Genomic DNA, 8013 nt, shown 5'->3' on the forward strand with positions numbered 1-8013 from the left:
CACACAGCAAACCCCGAACTCTGCAAGCCTGGAAACAATGACAGATGTATCTCAGTAACAGCAAGGTTTAGTATCAAGAAAAATGTAGAGATGGATAGAACTGCATATATGATATAAAATTTTGGATAAGTTCACCCATTAACACCCTTTGGAAAGGAAAATGGACACAGAGTTTTATTAGAAAATGAACACACAGCTATCAAATACATAAGCCCAGGTTTACACAATGCCTAGAATGTGGAGAATTTGTGTTCCTTTGTTACATTTTCTTGATCATTCAGTTAGTTATACATTTGTTTATATGATTTCAACTTAAGATGGCATGGTTTGTAAAACAAATATATATATTTTATCAAAAAGCAACTTCTGGTGTGAAATCAAGTCTTCACACTACGTTACATAAGACTGCTGAAATTTTAAAGAAAAAAAATCATTAAGGAAAACTGCATTTTCCCAAAACAGCTCTACATGGCATTTTCATGTTAGACTCATCCACTATAAAACAAATTTATAAAATAGCAAATAAAATGATTATAAATTATTATATATGGAATGATTTCAATACTAAATATATATAAATGTGTGTATATGTACCCAAATATTATGTAAAGTAACTTTTAAATAATAAAATTCTAGAAATAATGACTAAAATGTATATTTATGAGATTTTAAAGATTGTGACTCATATCAATTCTATGATCATCAAAAGTCAAGAATGATTTGGTGAATTTCAAGATTTCCTACAATTTTTGTTTGTTTGTATGTTTGCTTTTTGAAAATATCTTATTGAGTAACAGAGTTATTTTGATTTTTTTCTTCTGTGAAGTTATGCTAAAAATTTGATATATGTTCATTTTTGCTTATATTCAAGTTTAGTTTTAATTTTCTCCATCTTTGTTGTTTGTAGCTATTTTTTCTATTTTATAAATTAACATTTTTATAAAGTCAAAACTATGTAAGAACTTAATACTCACAGAAATTTATTTTCCTCTTGTTTCTTTTCCCAATCCCACTTGCTCCTGTAAATAAGTAATTCATTAGCTTCTGGTTTATTCTTCGCATGTTTCATTATCACTTTTTATAAATATAAGCAGATAATGATATTGTATTTCCCTTCTTTTTTACACAAATGTTAGCATTCTCTATATAATCTTTTGTACCTGTATTTTTTTCATGTACAATGTACCCTAGGACCTTTGAGAACTAGAATTCCTCCTCATTATTTTTTTATAGCTGCATAGTACCGCATTAGTCAGATGGAACATAGTTTACTAAAGTAATCTCCTATTTATGGACAGAAATATTTAATCAAAAATTAAGTTGTCAAAAGTCTAAATCTATTTACATTTCAATTTAGAAGAGCTTGACACAGTGTATTCCAAATAGAATTTTTCTAATGAATTGTTTTTAATGCATATTTTATACTATTTTTAATCCAAGAATTTTTTTAAAATTTAAGAACACCTAGAAAAAATTTTGAAAAATAAAAACAAAATCAGAGAAATTATACTACCCAATTTTAAAATTTAAGAAGCCACAGTAATCATGACAGCGTGGTACTGGTAACAGAGTAAACAAATAAATCAATGGAAGAACATAGAAGACCCAGAAATAGAACCACGTATAAATGAACATTTAATGTTTGGAAGGTTATAAAAATACAACAGAAAAACTATTCAACAAAAGGTGGAGGAACAATTGGACACTTACATATAAAAGTAAACTTTAATTTATACTTCATATACAAAAATCATACATATGCAAAAATTAGTGCAAATGTAAAATTCTAAGATTTTAGAAGAAAACATGTAAGAAAATCTTTATATCTTGGCATTAGGCAAAACATCCTGAGACATAACACTAGAATCACGATGCATAAAAGATAAAATGATAAAGTTCATCAAAATTAAAAGAAAAAACTTTTCTGTGCAAATGACACTTTTAAGAGACTGAAAAGACAAGGTACAGACCAGAAGAAAATATCTGTATACCACATATCCAACAAAGGATTTGCATCTAGCATATGTAAAGAACTTTCAAAACTTAACAGCAAGAAAAAAAATAATTCATTTAAAGATGAGCAAAAAGACTTAAAAAAAATATTTCACCAAAGACAATATACTGATGACCAAAAAAACACATGAAGAGATGTTCAGCACCACTAAACATTAGGGAAATATCAACAAGACGCCACTACATGTCTTTTAGAATGACTAAAATAAAATACACTTGACAATGCCAAGTGTTAGCAAGAATCTGGAGCAACTAGACTCTAAAATCTTGCTGTTGGGGATGCTAAATGATTCGGCTACCCTGGAAAACTATTTGGCAATCCCTGAAAAAGCTGAACATACACCTACCATAAACCAAGCAATCCCAGTCTTGGGTATTTACCTTAGAGAAATGAAAGCATATGTCCATATAAAACCTATACAGGAATGTTTACAGGATATCTACTACTAAGTACTAAACACTAGAAACAACCCAGATGTCCTTAGATGAGTGAATGGATAAACAAACTGTGGTACCTCCACACAACAGAACACTAATGCAGCAACAAAAACGAACTACTGATAAATGCAACGATTGGGATTAACATCAAATGCATTATGCTGAGTAAAATATGCCAGTCTCAAAAGGTTACAGATTGTATTGCTACTACATTTCTATAACACTCTTAAAAAAATAAAACTATAATGATGAGATGCAGATTGGTGATTGTCAGAGATGAAGAGTGGGAGGAAGGAGTGATGACAAAGAGATAGCATAAGACGGCTCTTGGGATGATGTAACTGTTCTGTTCTTAATTAGGGTGGTATTTATGTGAATCTATTCATATGCTAAATTCTTAGAAGTGTATATTTAAAGAATCAATTTTACTGAATGCTAATATCAAAATTAAATTAAAAACAAAACAAAATGATAAAGAAAACATGGTCCTATCAATAAAAAATGTTAAAAAAAAAAAAAAAACATGGTCCTTGTACTTTCCCTAAACAAAAATTAAAAGCTCGCTGCTCTGCCCTATTCTTCAAATAGAAAAGGTCTGAATAAGAACAGAGGAGGAAGGCTAAGGACATTTTCATACTGATATGTTTCTGTGCATGTATTATTTTTCAGAAAAAAATTAATGTTTCATTCCCTCCAGCTGAGTATTTGCAATTTTATTTTGGTGACTATTTCCACAATTCTCATCTTTACACTATGAATTAAAATAATACCTACAAAAATAGTCCCAGAAGAGAAAGGTATTTTTATATGCAAACAACAAAAAACCCTGTTTATCATTTATACAACATATTAAGTGATAGTATTGGATTTCAGTTCATGGGGGCTTCTAGAATTATGGTGTTGAAGCAGGCACTTTATATGCAAATATTTTTCGAAGATCAATCTTCTGTCTCACAGATTATAAACTGTCATATTTCACTCAGTTTGAATCTGGCATATGTTAAAGTATTCCCTGTCGTGCTTTTATCGTCACAAACAGTAAATTATTCAAAGCTCAGAGGAATGGAACGAACAGCATGTTTATGGAGTTTCATCAAAACAGTTAGGGAGAATACAAATTACTTAATTCATCAGTTTCATTTGTCTGTGTAATTGACTCTGCTTTTGAAACTGCAACCATAAGATTTTGAAAAGGCTAAATACTTTGGTTCAGGAAAGGTGTGATACAAGATTGGTTTATTTTATTTTGTTGTAAATGGTGATGTTGACAGATTGGACAACATAATTTCATCCCTAAGACTTTGCTCTCCCTAAAAAGCTGAGCTACTTTACTTACAATCGGTTAGTGTATAACAGAAAAGAATTTAGTATTTTATTCTCTGTGTCATTTGTTCTCTATCTGCCTAGCAAATGAAAGGATAGTTTGATTAAAAATAATGGTCCTTGATTCTGTCAGTAGCTAGTTCACAGAACTTCAACCAGTGCATCATATTTTCTTCACTGAACTTGTATTTAACTCTCCAGAGATGGAGCTCTTCCTTTATATTTGGTGCGTATGGAGATAGAAATGATTTTAAAATAATAAAGTATAATAGTATCTGCAGCAATCAGGCTGCTTTTTAAAAATATGAAGAAAACTATTCTATATCAAAAAATAAAATGTTCTTTGGGACAAATCACACTCCCCAGTAAAAACTATGGCTCCATCTTTGCTTCATATTCAGTACCACTGAATGTTCTGAGAGGCAATCTTAAACTTGACCTATTCCAATCCAAAGATAAGCTCCACAAGACCAAAGTTAAATATGTTTTGTTCATCTGTCACAACTGTCTAGTAATTATATCCTGCACAAATGAATCAACTGCCTCATTCAACAAATGAGGAAAACCTAGACCTGATAAAATGGAGAGAAATGAACCAGGTTGTAGCAGAGTGGATTTCTAATAATGGTCACAATATTTTGAACCCATACATACGCTCATGGGCAGTGTGATCCCCCCAGTCCTCCATCAAAGGATAGAGCCTAGGTCTTTCCCCTTGGATCAGGACTGACCTTGTGACTTGTTTTGACCAAAAGAATGCAGCCAAAATTATGCTGTTCAATTTTTGAGTCTGGGCCTGAAAAGATCTACAGCTTTGCCTCTGTTGCTCAGAATACTTGCTCCAGGGACCCACCTAGGTAAAGAAGCCCAGGCAGGCCACGAGGAAACAGCAACATGGAAAGTAAGAGACAGGCTAAGCCTCTAAACCATCCTTGCGAAGGCACCAGGTGAGTGAAACCATATTGGCTACTCAGGCCCTGCCTCCACTTTACTTCAATCACTTCAGAATTGATGACACGTGGAGCAGAAAAACAGTGACTCAAGTTCTACCTGAATGTTAGCAAAGACAGGGTTGCTGTTTTAAGCACTAAATTCTGAAACAGTTTGTTACATAGCAATAGAAAACTAAAATGTAGGTCATAAATCTAGTTCTGATGGAACTCTCATAGAAACCAAGTCAAACCGCCCCAAATCCAAGGCATAGTATTCCAGCATTTACTTTTTGTTCTAGAAAATTCTAATCTTTATTTTTAATTTTAAAATAATGAATAGAACACAATACAGGTAGTTACTTTATTTCCACAGTTAGTCTCAATTTTTTGTTACTTATTAAGAAGAAACACAAATACTACTCTCAGAACATTTAATAAAATGTGATACTTGAATAATTAGTACCTGTACACATAATAAAGAAGATCCTAAAACTAGAATCAAAATGTGGGCACAAGGAATTTCAAATACTTTTAAGATAAATACATTTATATTTTTCTGTACATATGACGAAAATAGGAAAAGTACCTGAGGCTTCGCCTCTGGATAAAGAAAGAGGGCTGCCAATTCCCATAAATTTAAAGTAAGTAGAAATCCAAACAACTATGCTGAACAAATTTTCAACAGCATACTTTTTGCAGCATAATATTATTATTCCATAAGTTTTTGGAATTCAGTCTCTTCAAATGGCTTATAAGTAAATATATTATCAGTGTTTTGAGGTTATAAAATTTAAATAGTAGGTTATAAAAGTGGAATATTAAATACGAAGAAATCAAATTAAGGACAAAAAACTTACAAATTCAGTTGTAAACATGATCCAATGTTTTCATACACCATAGGAAACAAGGCAAATCCATGAGTATTTACTAACCAGAATGTAATACTCAGTGCTAAAAACTATACAGCAAAAGGAGGGAGGGAGGGAGAAAAAAAGGAAGTGCCATGTTATTCCACTGAGGAGTTTACAACAGAAATAGAAAGATAAATGTGATAAGAAATAAATGTGAGAATATTGATTCCCATAACTATAATTGTATATGCACAATCTACAAACAGACGTTTATTTACGTCCCCCTGCACTCCCCTTCCCAAGTGTATACAGGCTCCCTCTAATTCCGTACAACACATTCAACTAAGGACTCCTACAGAAATGCCCACTCATGAATGCAAATGAATTCTTTCTTTACTTACGTTACAGGAGCTCTTTGAAATATGTGAAGGTGTTTGGGCACATTGTCTCAATTTCCTTTGCTAGTTCCCCTTCATTACTTTACCCCTTTTAGTCTGAGTTAGGGTTCAGCTCAACCTCCTAAGGAAAGAGGAATTTTAAGCCTGAAACTTGTTGCCTACAAGGACTATGAGGTAAAAGATTAAGTAATAAAAGATAGCCAAGCTCCATATGAGTTTCTTTTCATCAGTATATGAAGTTCTAAAGAGAAAAAGGCGTTAGTAGGGGCCTTTAAATTAGTCAATCCAAATTTATTTGTTCTTAATCTTGTTTTGAACTCCATCTGTTTCTAGGTCCCAACAAAGGAACTGGAGGGGCAAACTGGATTCCCTTGGCATGTTCATGGGCTCCTTGCCTCTCTGCCTCGTTTGCCCCTATTAAAGGTCTTAAGTTGTCTCTGATTTGTCAGATTGTGTGTCTTGATAACAGCTTTGCATTTCAAAGATCGAGACAGAGGTATTCATTGATAGACTTATGACAAGGAAAGGGAGCCCTTAGGTACCTGTGTCCCTCAAGAGTACGTCCCTGGCCCACTGTTTTACATTCTTGAGCATCTTTCTGAGTGATTTTACCCATGTCTATTCTGAACCAAATCTATATCCTCAGCTCAGATCTTTCTTTTTAAGTCCAAGACATTTATCCAATAGCCTATTTTACAAATGACTGTTTCCTGGACCCACAGCAGCCTCTAAATCAGCAATTATAGAACAGAATATAGGTATCCATCATCCAAACAGTTTCTCATCCTGTCTTGTCTTAGGTAATGTACCATCCAGTAATCTAAGCAGAAAAATCTAGGTACAGTAGACCACCCCTGCTTACCTGTGATTTCGCTTTTCACAGGTTCAATTATCCATGGGTCAACTGTGGTTAATAAATAATAAAGGGAAAATTCCAATAACAAACAATTCACTAGTTTTAAATTGTGATGCCATTCTGGGTAGCATGGTGGAATCTTCAGGCCATCCTGTTTCATACTCCCTGAGTGTGAATCATCCTTTTGTCGAGCATATCCACACTATATCTGCTACCCACCCATAAGACACTTAGTAGCTGCCTCCACTATCAGACTAACTGTTGGGTATCACAACACATGTGTTCAATTAACCCTTATTTTACTCAATAGTGGCTGCAAGGCATAAGAGTAGTGATGCTGGCAATTTGGATATTCTCTTACTGTGTCTAATTTATAAAATAAACCTTATCATAGGTATGCATGTATAGGGAAAAACAAAGTATATACAGGGTATGGTACTTCCTGGGGTTTCAGGCATCCATGGAGTGTCTTAGCACATATCCCTTGAGATAAGGGGGAATACTGTATCATCTTCCTCCACTTGCTATATCCAATCAGTAACAAAATTTTGTCTATTTTATCTGAAAAAAATACTTTTATCCTTCTTTCTCTTCCCACTACCAATCACAAAACCTTCCTTACCTGACTACTAAAACAGATTCTTAACTTTGTCCCTTTTTATTTTTTTTTCTATTCTCCATCAATTTTCCAACATTCCACAAGGGTAATATTTTGAATACACAAATGTGATCATGGTACCAAACTGATTAAATCATTCAAGACTGTCCCTTCAATTTCAAGATAAACCCCAAACTCTGCTGGAAGTCATGAAGGCCTTCATCTGCCTTATTAGTCTCATCTTGTGCTGTCACTGCTCCTAACCTCATGATCCAACCATACCACAGCATCGGAAGCTCCCTGATATCCCTTCTCTGCTCATTAGTATATGATGCTCCTTCTTCTCTCTAGAAATATATATATATATGTATTTCTTAGCCTATTAAACACCCCATTCCTCACAAACCTATAAACATTCCCCCCTTCCATAAAGCGTTCACTGAATTTCACCACCTCAACTCCCATATCCAGCCACAATGGAAGAGTTGCTGTTTTCCTCCACTGCACCACCTCTACATCATATAAATAACCCCTCAAATTTACTTAAATATCGAGCTTCCCATTAGACTCTGAACTCCTTCTGAAGAAGATGAACCATGTTAGC

This window comes from Camelus ferus, chromosome 1, assembly GCF_009834535.1.
Source record: "Camelus ferus isolate YT-003-E chromosome 1, BCGSAC_Cfer_1.0, whole genome shotgun sequence".
In the NCBI taxonomy this organism is placed as follows: Eukaryota; Metazoa; Chordata; class Mammalia; order Artiodactyla; family Camelidae; genus Camelus; species Camelus ferus.